We start from the raw sequence: 12,960 nt of genomic DNA on the forward strand, positions 1-12,960 counted from the left end.
GGTGCGGGGAGGGCGACTCACCTGGAGAGGGCTGGAAGCCCCTACCCCTCGCCCTACCTTGTTCTCTGCATCTCTTCCATCTGGCTGTTCTGCAGTTGAATCCTTTTGTAATAAACTAGTGATCTAGTTGAGTAAGCTGTTTTCCTGAGCTGTAAGCCACTCTAGAAAATTACCAAACCCAAGGAGGAGGTAATGGGAAGCCTGATTTGTGATCAGTCTGTAAGAAAAACAGGTAACCACCTAGACTCACCACTGGCTTCTGAAGTTGAGAAGAAGGGGTAGTACTGTGGGACTGGGTCCTTGACCTATACAAGGTCTAACAAAAACTCCAGGCAGACAGCGTCAGAATTGACTTAATTGTGGGACACAGTTGTGTCTGTATAGTCTGAGAACTGGTTCAGTTCAGTCACTCAGTTGTGTCCAACTCTTTGTGACCCCATGGGCTCTATAACACACCAGGCCTTCCTGTCCATCACCAACTCCCGGAGTTTACTCAAACTCATGTCCATTGAGTTGGTGATGCCATCCAACCACCTCATCCTTTGTCATTCCCTTCTCCTCCCGCCTTCAATCTTGCCCAGCATCAGAGTCTTTTCAAATGAGTCAGTTCTTTGCATCAGCTGGCCAAAGTATTGGAGTTTCAGCTTCAACATCAGTCCTTCCAATGAATATTCAGGACTGATTTCCTTTAGGATGGACTGGTTGGATCTACTTGCTGTCCAAGGGACTCTCAAGAGTCTTCTCCAACATCATAGTTCAAAAGCTTAAATTCTTCAGCACTCAGCTTTCTTTATAATCCAACTCTCACATCCATACATGACTACTAGATAAACCATAGCTTTGACTAGATGGACCTTTGTTGGCAAATTAACGTCTCTCCTTTATAATAAGCTCTCTAGGTTGGTCATAACGTTTCTTCCAAGGAGCAAGGGTCTTTTAATTTAATGACTGCAGTCACAATCTGTAGTGACTTTGGAGCCCAAGAAAATAAAATCTGTCACTGTTTCCACTGTTTCCCCATCTATTTCCCATGAAGTGATGGGACCAGATGCCATGATCTTAGTTTTCTGAAAGTTGAGCTTTAAGCCAACTTTTTCACTCTCCTCTTTCACTTTCATCAAGAGGCTCTTTAGTTCTTCTTCACTTTCTGCCACAAGGGTGGTGTCATCTGCATATCTGAGGTGATTGATATTTCTCCCGGCAATCTTGACAGACTGAAAACCACAATCACAGAAAACTGAAGATTAGCTGTACTTAAAACAATCAAGGTGACGCTGGTCAGACCACCAGTGACTAATTTCAAGACGACAGTCAGCACTGACTCTGCTCTTTATACTCATAGCCCTCTCCCTGTCTATAAAAGCTCTTGTCCACTATCAACAGTGGGGACAGTCAGCCTTTGGACAGGTGCCCACCCTCCCCCCACTAATATATACTGGCATCTAAAATAAAGTTCTTTTCCACCCACCTGGTCTGTTTACTGGCTTTTGAGCGGCGAGCAGCCAGACACCCACCCACCCCTTCAGTATCACTTTTTGGCCTTCTATGGTCAGCCTTTGAGCTATCACAGCACCAGCCATGGTGAGAGGTAAGTGACTTTTAGTGTTATAATGCAGGATCAGAGACCAGACCACGGTCAACACCATCTTGATTAGCTGGTTCAAGCCAGTTTCTGTGGGATCCTGTTTTTCTCAATGTATGTGCCCCTCTTCCTTCCTGTCTCAACAGCATAGACACATTGTTTCTATAGTGACAAGGCCATCTTAGCCTGTCATCTTGAAGTCCATATCTGTATATGGGGTTACACAGGGTTCTATGTGTACCCTGATGTCTATGTCTTTCCCTTTCCCATTTAGGCAATACCAGGTTGTCTTCCTCACATGAAGGGCACCAGGGACTCCCACTTATTTCAGGCGCAACATCAAGCCCCAGCCAAGAGGGAGTTACCTTATGCATTAAAGAAAAAACAAAAACTGATTATATCAATACCTTTCCTATTGAACCTTGAGGCATAGAGAGAAATTGGTCTCTTTCTCTTCATCAAGATTATCTCCACAGGTAACAAAGGAAACACACATTAAAGGTAAGCTGGGGCCTTTAATATTCAGGGAGGCTGGGCTGTAATGGAACAGTCACTGACAAAGCCCATCAATTCCCTGGGAGTAAAAGTAGAATCTGGATAATGAAATAAAGTATCACCTTTTTTCTCTCCCTTTGTGCTGAGTCTTGTTTCACTTGCTCACAGGGCACCTCGTGTAGAAGCCTCACACCTGGCCCTTCAGACGAGACTCCCTGGTGTGAAAAGGCTGCGCTGACACCTCAGCTCTGAGGGCCGTGTGTCTCTGTGCCCGGCACTGTGATTCAAGATGGCGGCCCCAGGGCCGAGTGCAGAGACACTGAGCCCAGCTCTGTGATTCAGGATGGTGGCAAAGGGGCCATGTGCAGAGATGCTGACCCAGCATTATGACCTGGAGCCACAAGCAGCACAGCTGAGCCTGTCCTGTGAGAACCCCTCAATCCCCCAGCTGACAGGAATCACACACAGCAGTCCCAGGAGTGCTTTTAGGAGAGAGTGTGTCCTCTAGAGCACATTCTATTGGGACAAGCCACACCTGGCAGAGGGGCTTCCCAGGTGGCTCAGCAGTAAAGAACCTGCCTGCCAGTGCAGGAGACTCACGTTGATCCCTGGGTCAGGAAGATCCCTTGAAATGGCAACCCACTCCAATATTCTTGCCTGGGAAATCCCACTGACAGAGGAGCCTGGAGGGGTGCAGTCCATGGGGTCACAAAGAGTCAGAAATGACTGAGTGACTAAGCACACACACAAACCTGGTTAAAGGACGCCCAGCCCCCCGTTTGGGTCTGACTGGGGAGGGTCAGTAACAAAGTAGGAAGAAATCAAGCCATCTTTGGTTTTCCTGGTGACTCAGATGGTGAAGAATCGGCCTGCAATGGAGGAGACCCGGGTTTGATCCCTGGATTGGGAAGATCCCCTTGGGAAGGGAATAGGCAACCCACTTCAGTATTCTTACCTGTATAATTCCATGGAATTCTGGTGGATGACGTGCTGGCGTGCTACAATTCATGGGGTGGCAAAAAGTCAGACACAACTGAGCGACTGAACTGAACTGAACTGATAGTCCATGGAGTTCCAAAGAGTCAGACAAATCTGAGTGACAAACGTTTTCTAGCAATGAAAGCTGCTGCCGTTTGGGAAAGAAATGAGATCTTTTGCTTCTAACAGAGGTCTTCTCTTGGCTGCAGGGTGGAGTTATCTGTGGGGTTTTAAAAAGCGTTGCCTTCTGCCTTCCTTCTCCCGAGATTCTGATTTAACTGACATGAGGCTTCAGCACTGGGGTTTACAGAGCTCCCCTGGTGATTTTACAAACCACAAGCCTTTGCCATGTTTAAGCTATAAGGATTCTATCTGGACGAGGAAGAGAGTAAACAAATCAGGTGATTCTGTAGGAGCAGGAGTGTGTACTTCTGTGTCTAGGGTGTAGATGAGGTTGGTGAGGTGGGGGCCTGTGATACCTCTTGCCCGCTGAGAGGTCTTCCTGGCCCCTCATTCCATGGCCTTTCCACGCTGCTCACCTGGATACATGGATTCTTCTGCCCCCTGGTGGTGATGTTCAGTATAACACAGTTGTCCTTAGAGGTTTCATACCAGCCCAGCCTAGTTGGGCTTCCCTGGTGGCTCTGGTGGTAGAGAATCTCCTTGCCAATACAGAAGGTGCAAGGTTCAATCCCTGGTTCAGAAAAATCCCCTAGAGCAGGCAAATGGCAACCCATTCCAGTATTCTTGCCTGAAGAATCCCATATGGACAAAGGAGCCTAGCAGGCCATGGATTCACAAGAGTCGGACATGACTTAGTGACTAAACCACCACAGCCTTAGTTCATCACAAACCTGAGCCTGAGTCCCAAGGTGTGGCTTGCTGGGAGGGAAATCCTGGGAACTGTACAGGATGAGCAGCTCAGCAGTAACTTCAGGAGTCTCTCCTGCACATGGAAGCTCAAGGAGCTCCGGGCCACTGGCCAAGCATGAGTCTATAACAGGCTGTGAATGGAGTCTTCCTGTGCCTGGGGTCTTAGGGGTGTGTGTGTTCAATCTTGATGACTTTTTGGGACCCCATGGACAGAGGATGGGATTTTCTAGGCAGGAATACTGGAGTGGGTTGCTATTTCCTCTTCCAGGGGATCTTCCTGACCCAGGAATGAAACCTGCATCTCTTGGGTATCCTACAGTTGCAGGCAGATTCCTTACCACAAAGCGCCCCCTGGAGTGTTGAGGAAATTGATCTTATCAGGCAGTGACAGGTGCTTCCCAGCCTCAGTGGTAAAGAATCTGCCTGCCAATGCAGGGGACACAGGAGAGGCAAGTTCCTTGTCTGGGTTAGGAAGAAGCCCTGGAGGAGGAAATGGCAACCCACTCCAGTATTTTTTTTTTTTAATTTATTTTTTTAACTTTACAATATTGTATTTGTTTTGCCATATATCAAAATGAATCTGCCACAGGTATACATGTGTTCCCCATCCTGAACCCTCCTCCCACCTCCCTCCCCATACCCTCCCTCTGGGTCGTCCCAGTGCACCAGCCCCAAGCATCCAGTATCGTGAATCGAACCTGGACTGGCGACTCATTTCATATATGATATTATACATGTTTCAATGCCATTCTCCCAAATCATCCCACCCTCTCCCTCTCCCACAGAGTCAAAAGACTGTTAAAAAAAAAAAGTGTCCACCATGCCAGTATTCTTGCCTAGAGAATCCCATGAAAAGAGGAGTCTGGTAGGCTACAGTCATAGGGTTGCAAAGAGTCGGACGTGACTAAGCACAGCCAGTAACAAGTGCCTATGATATGGAGCATCAAGAAGTGCAGAGGTGTAAGGTAATGAGAGTCCCAATAAACAGCTGCTGCTGCTAAGTTGCTTCAGTCGTGTCTGACTCTGTGCGACCCCATAGACGGCAGCCCACCAGGCTCCCCCGTCCCTGGGATTCTCCAGGCAAGAACAATGGAGTGGGTTGCCATTTCCTTCTCCAATGCATGAAAGTGAAAAGTGAAAGTGAAGTTGCTCAGTCGTGTCCGACTCTTAGCGACCCCGTGGACTGCAGCCTACTAGGCTCCTCCACTCATGGGATTTTCCAGGCAAGAGTACTGGAGTGGGGTGCCATTGCCTTCTCCACAATAAACAGCAGCCACCCCTTATTCTTCTCTGTGTGCCAGGATGTGTTTTTACTTAACTATCACCTTTAATTATTTTTTGGTATATAAAAATTTATTACTGTCATGCTTTCTTCATCAAAATTTATGATATTAGTCTTTCCTTCTTGCCTTTGTATAAGACCAAAAGAGAGACACTGGCTAATGTGACAACCTTAAAGCAGACATCAAGAATGTCACCAACGGCATGACCTTTGCAACCAAATCCAGCAACCAGAATGTCATCATTTTCCTCAATAGAATTCAAGCAACCATCACTGGGTACAAAGGCTGTGATTTTTTGCCATTCTCGATGAGCTGAACCCTGACACATTTCCTGATGGCAGAATTTGGTTGTTTGGCTTCAACCCCTACTTTTTTGAGCACAATTCTCTTGGCATGAGAAGCGCCTCCAAAAGGGTTGGCCTTCAGGGCTATGCCCAAATGGGCTTTCTTGTACTACTTACCATGCCGCTTCTGGGCTTGTCGGTAGCTACAGAAATTCCTGGCAGTATGAAGACCGCAACACTTGCTCATTCTGCCAGTGTCACGGGCCTGAACAAAAGACTATCATGTTTAATTTTAACACAAGATCGGAGGGTATTAGAAGCCCCATCTTATAGCACTTTAGGACCTTGATCAATGTCATAGGACTCCTAACTGACAGATGCAGGCTGTGAGCCCAAGCAGGTGGGACCACACAGTCTGTCCCCACTCCACCCATGTCCCGCAGGACCAGATCTCCCTGCCCAAAGACCTGCTCAGCAGCTTCAGCCTGACTCCCTGGGTGGGTCCGTAAGGTCCCTCAAGGCGCTCGCAGCCCCTTTGCTCCTACTGCCCCTGACTCGGGTCCTTCCTTCTGCAGGGCAGCCCCCAAGAGCCCCACAATCGGCAGGAGGACACCCTTATCCCATTCTGGTAGCTTCTCCCTGCAGCCAGCTCCCGGGGGTGGGGTCACGCCAGGTTGTGAGGAGAATCAGGAGAGAAACAGGAAGGGAGTGAGCTCGTGGTCAGCACTTACCTCTGACCTGGGACCTCCCTCTCTCTCCCTGACACTTCCCACCACTCGTGGCAGCCCCCCTCCACCCCCCTCACCTTCATTACACGTGCTCCTGTAGCTCTGCTGTGGATCAGAGTCACCAAGAGGAGGGGTCAGAATGCAGGTTCCTGGGCTCCATTCCCAAAGATCTGATCCAGGAGGTCACATAGTGGGGCCTGGGAATTTGAATTTTTAACCAACAACCCAGTGGGTTTTGATGCAGGGGGTCCTCTGAACACACTTTGAGAAGCATTTAACAGACCTATCACTCACATCCGTGGCCCCAGGTCAAGAGTACAAATGAAGCCCAACTATATGTTTAAACATTTAAAAGTTATAAATCAGTCAGTCAACTACACATTCATAACTATTAAAACCTGGCAGACTGGGGTTTTGGACACTGAGCTCCAAGCCAGAAGGCAGGATAGCAGAGGGAGGGGCCGCCCCAGCCCCAAGCCCTCCCCTTGCTCTTCCCCAACTCTGACTCTGACCTTCTTTGTGCCCTGAGCAATCTGCTGCTCAGAAAGAGCACCCCCAGCCTTTAAGTCCAAGCTCAAACCACCCTCTTCTGCCACTTAAAGAACGGAATCTTGACCTCCCGTCGGGCTGGGACATGGGCCCCAGGAGGGAGGCGGGCATTGGCTCTGGGAGCAGGGATTTTGGGGTCCAGGTGCTCAGAACACGGCCTGGAGGGGGCGGGGCTCCAGGTGGTCACACCCCCTGGTCCTCTCTGCCTGCCCCTGGGGAGGGTGCAACCACAGATTGATGGAGCAGGGCTTCTAAACCAGCGCTTCTCTGACTGTACTGGGAGCAGGAGTCACCTGGGATCCGGAGATTCTGAGTCAGTGGGTCTGGGTTAGAGACAAGATTCCGTGTTCTAATAGCCTCCTGGGGCAGGCCAAGGATGCTGGTCCACAGGCCTGGCTTAGAACAGCAGGGATCTGGAGCAGGGTGGGCGGAGTTTTCCTGTAAAGGACCAGGAAGTGTATTTCCAGGCTTTGGGGGCCTTATGGTCCCTGCTCAGGAAAACAACTACTTCTGCTTCATTGACTATGCGAAAGCCTTTCTGTGGATCACAACAAACTGGAAAACTTAAAGAGATGGGAATCCCAGACCACCTTATCTGTCCCCTGAGGAACCTGTATGCAGGTCAAGAAGCAACAGTTAGAGCCAGACATGGAACAACTGCCTGGGTCAAAATTGGGAAAGGAGTATGACAAGGCTAGATAGTGTCACCCTGATTTAATTTATATGAAATAGAATGTATGTATCTCTATAACTGAATCACTGCTGTACAGCAGAAGTTAACACATTGTAAGTCAACTATACTTAAATAAATTTTTAAAGAAACATGAAAAAAAGCTAAGGGTGTCATTAGGTTCATTATTAGTAATATTTATTTTGGTTACTTGCTTAGCCTGGTGTTTGCCAGATTTTTCTACTTAAAAATATAATTCTTCCCTAAAGAATTAATCTGAGAAAATAGTTTGAGTCCATGAAAATGCCATGTCTCCCCCAACCCCCAAACGTTCACTGTCTATTCAGCCAATGATGAAATTTGTCTGAATTATTTATGACAATGATGGCTAAACTTTTCTGTCAATCTGTTTAGATTTGTGAGTTGGCATTCTACTGCAAAAAAGCTTTCCCTTCCTCCTATTTTCTGTCTTATTGGAATCAATATAAATTCAGATTTAAAAAAAATTTATTGTTGTGAAATGTAGGGTTTTAAAACCCTCAATCCTTTGTTTATCATTACTCATTACATTGCTAATGTGATATAAACTACATCTAAGAGACTCATTCTTTGTCTAGATAGTCTGCAAAATGTAATTTTAAAAATGTTTTTCACATAATGTTCTCCAGAAGTAAATATGATTAGATTTTGGATCAAACACTGTTTTGGAATACCCCAAGCTTCCACCTACTGGGATGGATACTTGTGAGCATGGTTGCTGAGTGAAAAAGTGAATTTACTTCAGAACCATTCAATGTAAACTTTGTGTAAAACATTCTTAGTGTGTCTTCCTTATCTTTGACAAAGGAGGCACGAATATACAATGGATTAAAGACAATCTCTTTAATAAGTGGTGCTGGGAAAACTGGTCAACCACTTGCAAAAGAATGAAACTAGAACACTTTCTAACACCATACACAAAAATAAACTCAAAATGGATTAAAGATCTAAATGTAAGACCAGAAACTATAAAACTCCTAGAGGAGAACATAGGTAAAACACTCTCCGACATACATCACAGCAGGATCCTCTATGACCCACCTCCCAGAATATTGGAAATAAAAGCAAAAATAAACAAATGGGACCTAATTAAACTTAAAAGCTTCTGCACACAAAGTAAACTATAAGCAAGGTGAAAAGACAGCCTTCAGAATGGGAGAAAATAATAGCAAATGAAGCAACTGACAAACAACTAATCTCAAAAATATACAATCAACTCCTACAGCTCAATTCCAGAAAAATAAATGACCCAATCAAAAAATGGGCCAAAGAACTAAATAGACATTTCTCCAAAGAAGACATACAGATGGCCAGCAAACACATGAAAAGATGTTCAACATCACTCATTATCAGAGAAATGCAAATCAAAACCACTATGAGGTACCATTTCACACCAGTCAGAATGGCTGCTATCCAAAAGTCTACAAGCAATAAATGCTGGAGAGGGTGTGGAGAAAAGGGAACCCTCTTACACTGTTGGTGGGAATGCAAACTAGTACAGCCACTATGGAGAACAGTGTGGAGATTCCTTAAAAAACTGGGAATAGAATGGCCTTATGATCCAGCAATCCCACTGCTGGGCATACACACTGAGGAAACCAGAAGGGAAAGAGACACATGTATCCCAATGTTCATCGCAGCACTGTTTATAATAGCCAGGACATGGAAGCAACCTAGATGTCCATCAGCAGATGAATGGATAAGAAAGCTGCGGTACATATACACAATGGAGTATTACTCAGCCATTAAAAAGAATGCATTTGAGTCAGTTTTAATGAGGTGGATGAAACTGGAGCCTATTATACAGAGTGAAGTAAGCCAGAAAGAAAAACACCAATATAGTATACTAATGCATATATGTGGAATTTAGAAAGATGGTAACAATAACCCTGTATACGAGACAGCAAAAGAGACACTGATGTATAGACCAGTCTTTTGGACTCTGTGGGAGAGGGAGAGGGTGGGATGATTTGGGAGAATGGCATTGAAACATGTATAATATCATATATGAAATGAGTCGCCAGTCCAGGTTCGATGCACGATACTGGATGCTTGGGGCTGGTGCACTGGGACGACCCAGAGGGAGGGTATAGGGAGGGAGGTGGGAAGAGGGTTCAGGATGGGGAACACATGTATACCTGTGGCAGATTCATTTTGATATATGGCAAAACCAATACAATATTGTAAAGTTAAAAATAAAATTAAATTTAATTAAAAAAAATTCTTAGTGTGTCTTAACATTGGTTCTTCTTAAAACACACACACACACACACACAAACACACAATCCCAGTTTAACTCCTAAGGCAAGCCAGATGGGTCTGGAGTACAGATGGAGGTTTCACAGTGCTTGGCATGTTATTCCTTCTTGTAATGTTATTTTTTAGGTCTAAATTCAAATAAATATATGTCTATCCCAGTTTTCAACACACATTGCTATTTTAGTTTTCAGAAAAAAAAATTCTTTAGAACATTAGGTTTAAAAAACAAAAGCTCAGTTAAGCCCTATTCTTTCTGTTTTTAAAGGAAAATTAAGAGCTCACACATAAAACCTTGTATTTAAAAAACTCTGAAGAGTTTTAAAGTAGCCTGTTGTGCTTCCAGGTACCTTATTCAACTTTAGGACCATGTTGCTGATTCAAGAATAGCATCAATACATGCACAGTATTAGCTTGGGAGGGGGACCTCTAAATGTAAAGAGAAATTTAATTATTTTGAAGTTTTTAATGCTATTACAAATATTTATAATGTACAGTAGGACCTTTTGAAAGCCCATATGGTCTCATTGTAAGCATAAGTAAGATGATAACAATTAATAAAGAGGGTAGTACTGGAGAGGGTAGTACTGATCGATAGCTAATCACACAGCCAGCATTGTTCAAAAGCAGTGTTTCTCACCTGTCTGGAATTAAGTATCAGTTTTATTTAATTTCACATTTTCAGTCCATTGCTACCTAATCAGTGATCCACGGTGCACGGCTAGTGTGCAGTTCAGCCCCATGCCCCTCCTCTCCCTGCAAGTGCAACAGTCACACTGGTCTCTGGGATGTTCAGGATCCCACCATCCTAAGTGTGGATGTCACAGCCATAGCTGATGGCTCCTAGTTTCTAGCTTTCTTAAATTTCCTGTGCGTACTTCTAACCTGGTTATAAACAGTCCACAGACTGGCACTAGTGCACAGACCACATTGGGAGTGTCACTGTCATAGTTAATCTTTGCAACAACCCTCTGAGAATCATACTATCCCCACTTCAACTTTCAGACAAAGACGCTGAAGCACAGTGGGCTTCCCAACCTTAAAAGCCCATGATTAGCAGGCAGCTGAACTCGTATCTAAACCCAGTTAGTGTCCAGAGGAGCCAGGATTTACCCCTGGAAGGCTGACTCCAGAGCCTGTGCTCCTCCCCATGTGCTGGTGTCATTTTAACTACATGTGAAGGAGGGACAGTCTGGTTTAGCCCATCAGATGAGGACCTCCTCAAATACACCTTCTGCAGTCTACAAACCTCCTTCATCCACACCCATTTTGCTCTTTTCTCTTGGTGATTAAGAATCACCAAGGTCAGTGACTGCACCCTGTGTCTTTGGATGCTCTTGGTCCATCCATCATCCCAACCAAAGCAATGGTTCAAGAGCAGGAATTATATTCATTTTCCAGACAAAGTAGCTGAGAGACAGAGGTTAAGATACTCTCCCAAGCATGAAACTAAGTCAACATGGCTGTAGGATGTCCAGAGCCCTTTTTATCAAGGATGGTACCAGTTTATTTCCCTGGAATCCTGGCTGGTTATCGGTTTCCCGTCACTCTCAGGTGTCCCACTCTGGACAATGCATTCTTTGGACACCCACACTGCTGGTGAGAGCACAGAAAGACCTGACAGGCAGGTCAGTGTGACCGATTCCAAAACCAGGGCTGTCTGTTATCCCAGGCTACCTCTTAGAATTTCAAAATTATAAATTTGAAAAGGAAGGTTTGTTCTCAGTCAACATTTATTCATTCAACCAACATTTACTGAACACTCCCTACATGATGCACACTGTGCTGGAAGATGTAATTAAAAAGTGGATAGGGTATAATTCCAAGTCTTTTTCTCACTTGATTTAATGAGAAAACAGACCATGTGTGAACACTCACAATCAGGGTGAAAGTGAAAGTGAAGTCGCTCAGTCGTGTCTGACTCTTTGCGACCCTGTGGACTGTAGCCCACCACCCATGGGATTCTCCAGGCAAAAATACTGGAGTGGGTTGCCATTTCCTTCTCCAGGGGATCCTCCCGACCCAGTGATCGAACCCAGGTCTCCCGCATTGTAGGCAGATGCTTTAACCTCTAAGCTACATCATATAGAAGCAGTGCACAATGGAAAGAACAGACCCCTTGTTTACAAATGAAGTATCTCAGGATGGAGACAACAGGACACTAACCAAGCACGGCTCAGTTTAACAAACAAGAGGTGCTCAGGGTCCTACAGAAATATGAGTTGCCTAGGGTGATGACTTCCTAGAAGAGGTGACAACTGGGCTGACCCTGGAGAATGAGGATATCTCCCCTATATGGACTTTCTCCTCTATTTTTTAGACCAGAGGATATTGAGGAGAATCACTAAATCACTGTTTTGACTTACATATCAGTCATCAAGAGTTTCCCCCACAGTACACCTTCATCACCTACCTCTGGAGCTGTGATACATGCTGTGGGGGGAACATGGAGACGTGCTGTCCTGACCTCCCTTCAAGGACTCGCTGTCCAGCTGCTGGAAGTGCTCAGTGGGCAAGTTTAAACCACCAACCCTTCCAGGAGCAGGCTATGTGCACTACCCATCTAGGGGGAGGTATGACAGCCTGGTCAGTGGAGTGTCAAGACAACCCTGGAGAGCCCTCATCACTCCAGACCCCCATATGGTCAGCTAAGGTCATCTGGCCAGTATTCCTCTGCCCTATCCTGTTTCGTCCCTCCTGATTCCACAATGCTGACCCCAAGGGCACCCCTGATATACACCCCAGCACTAAACTCCATCTGAGTCTGCATCGTAGAGAACCAGCCTGCATGTGTCAGAAAACATTCCAGTATTTGGGTAGGATTTTTATTTGAAAATTACTGGTTACATACAGATTTATAATATTATAAAACCCCCAAATAAAATACAAAATGGTAGAAACAAGGACTTTTTGTATTAATGTGGTTACCTTTGGTTTAAAATCCACAATCTAATGTTGTCTGACCAAAATGAAATTAAGTTATATATTAATAACAAAAGAAAATGATTATGTTTAACCATATGAAAGTGCCATTTTATAGCTTATAAAAAGATGGAATGTTAGCAGTTCCACATGGTTCAATCTAATAGAAAAAATCCATTAGCATTTGAAACTTAGAAAACATTATACTTATGAATAACCCATAGATAAAAGATATAGTTAATGAATTAAATTAGTATTTAGAAAATACATAATACTTTGACTACTGGTTGTACTAAGTATC

General features: G+C 45.0%; 1 protein-coding gene and 1 pseudogene across 1 annotated transcript in view; one reads left to right on the plus strand and one right to left on the minus strand.

The window, feature by feature from the left end:
• The window catches only part of LOC100337053 (ATP-binding cassette sub-family C member 4), a 1,051,816-nt gene that overhangs the window by 451,603 nt on the left and 587,253 nt on the right, over positions 1 to 12,960 (plus strand). The window lies entirely within an intron of this gene.
• Positions 4,750 to 6,279, minus strand: LOC132346726 (small ribosomal subunit protein uS12-like; annotated as a pseudogene).

This window comes from Bos taurus, chromosome 12, assembly GCF_002263795.3.
Source record: "Bos taurus isolate L1 Dominette 01449 registration number 42190680 breed Hereford chromosome 12, ARS-UCD2.0, whole genome shotgun sequence".
Classification (NCBI taxonomy): Eukaryota; Metazoa; Chordata; class Mammalia; order Artiodactyla; family Bovidae; genus Bos; species Bos taurus.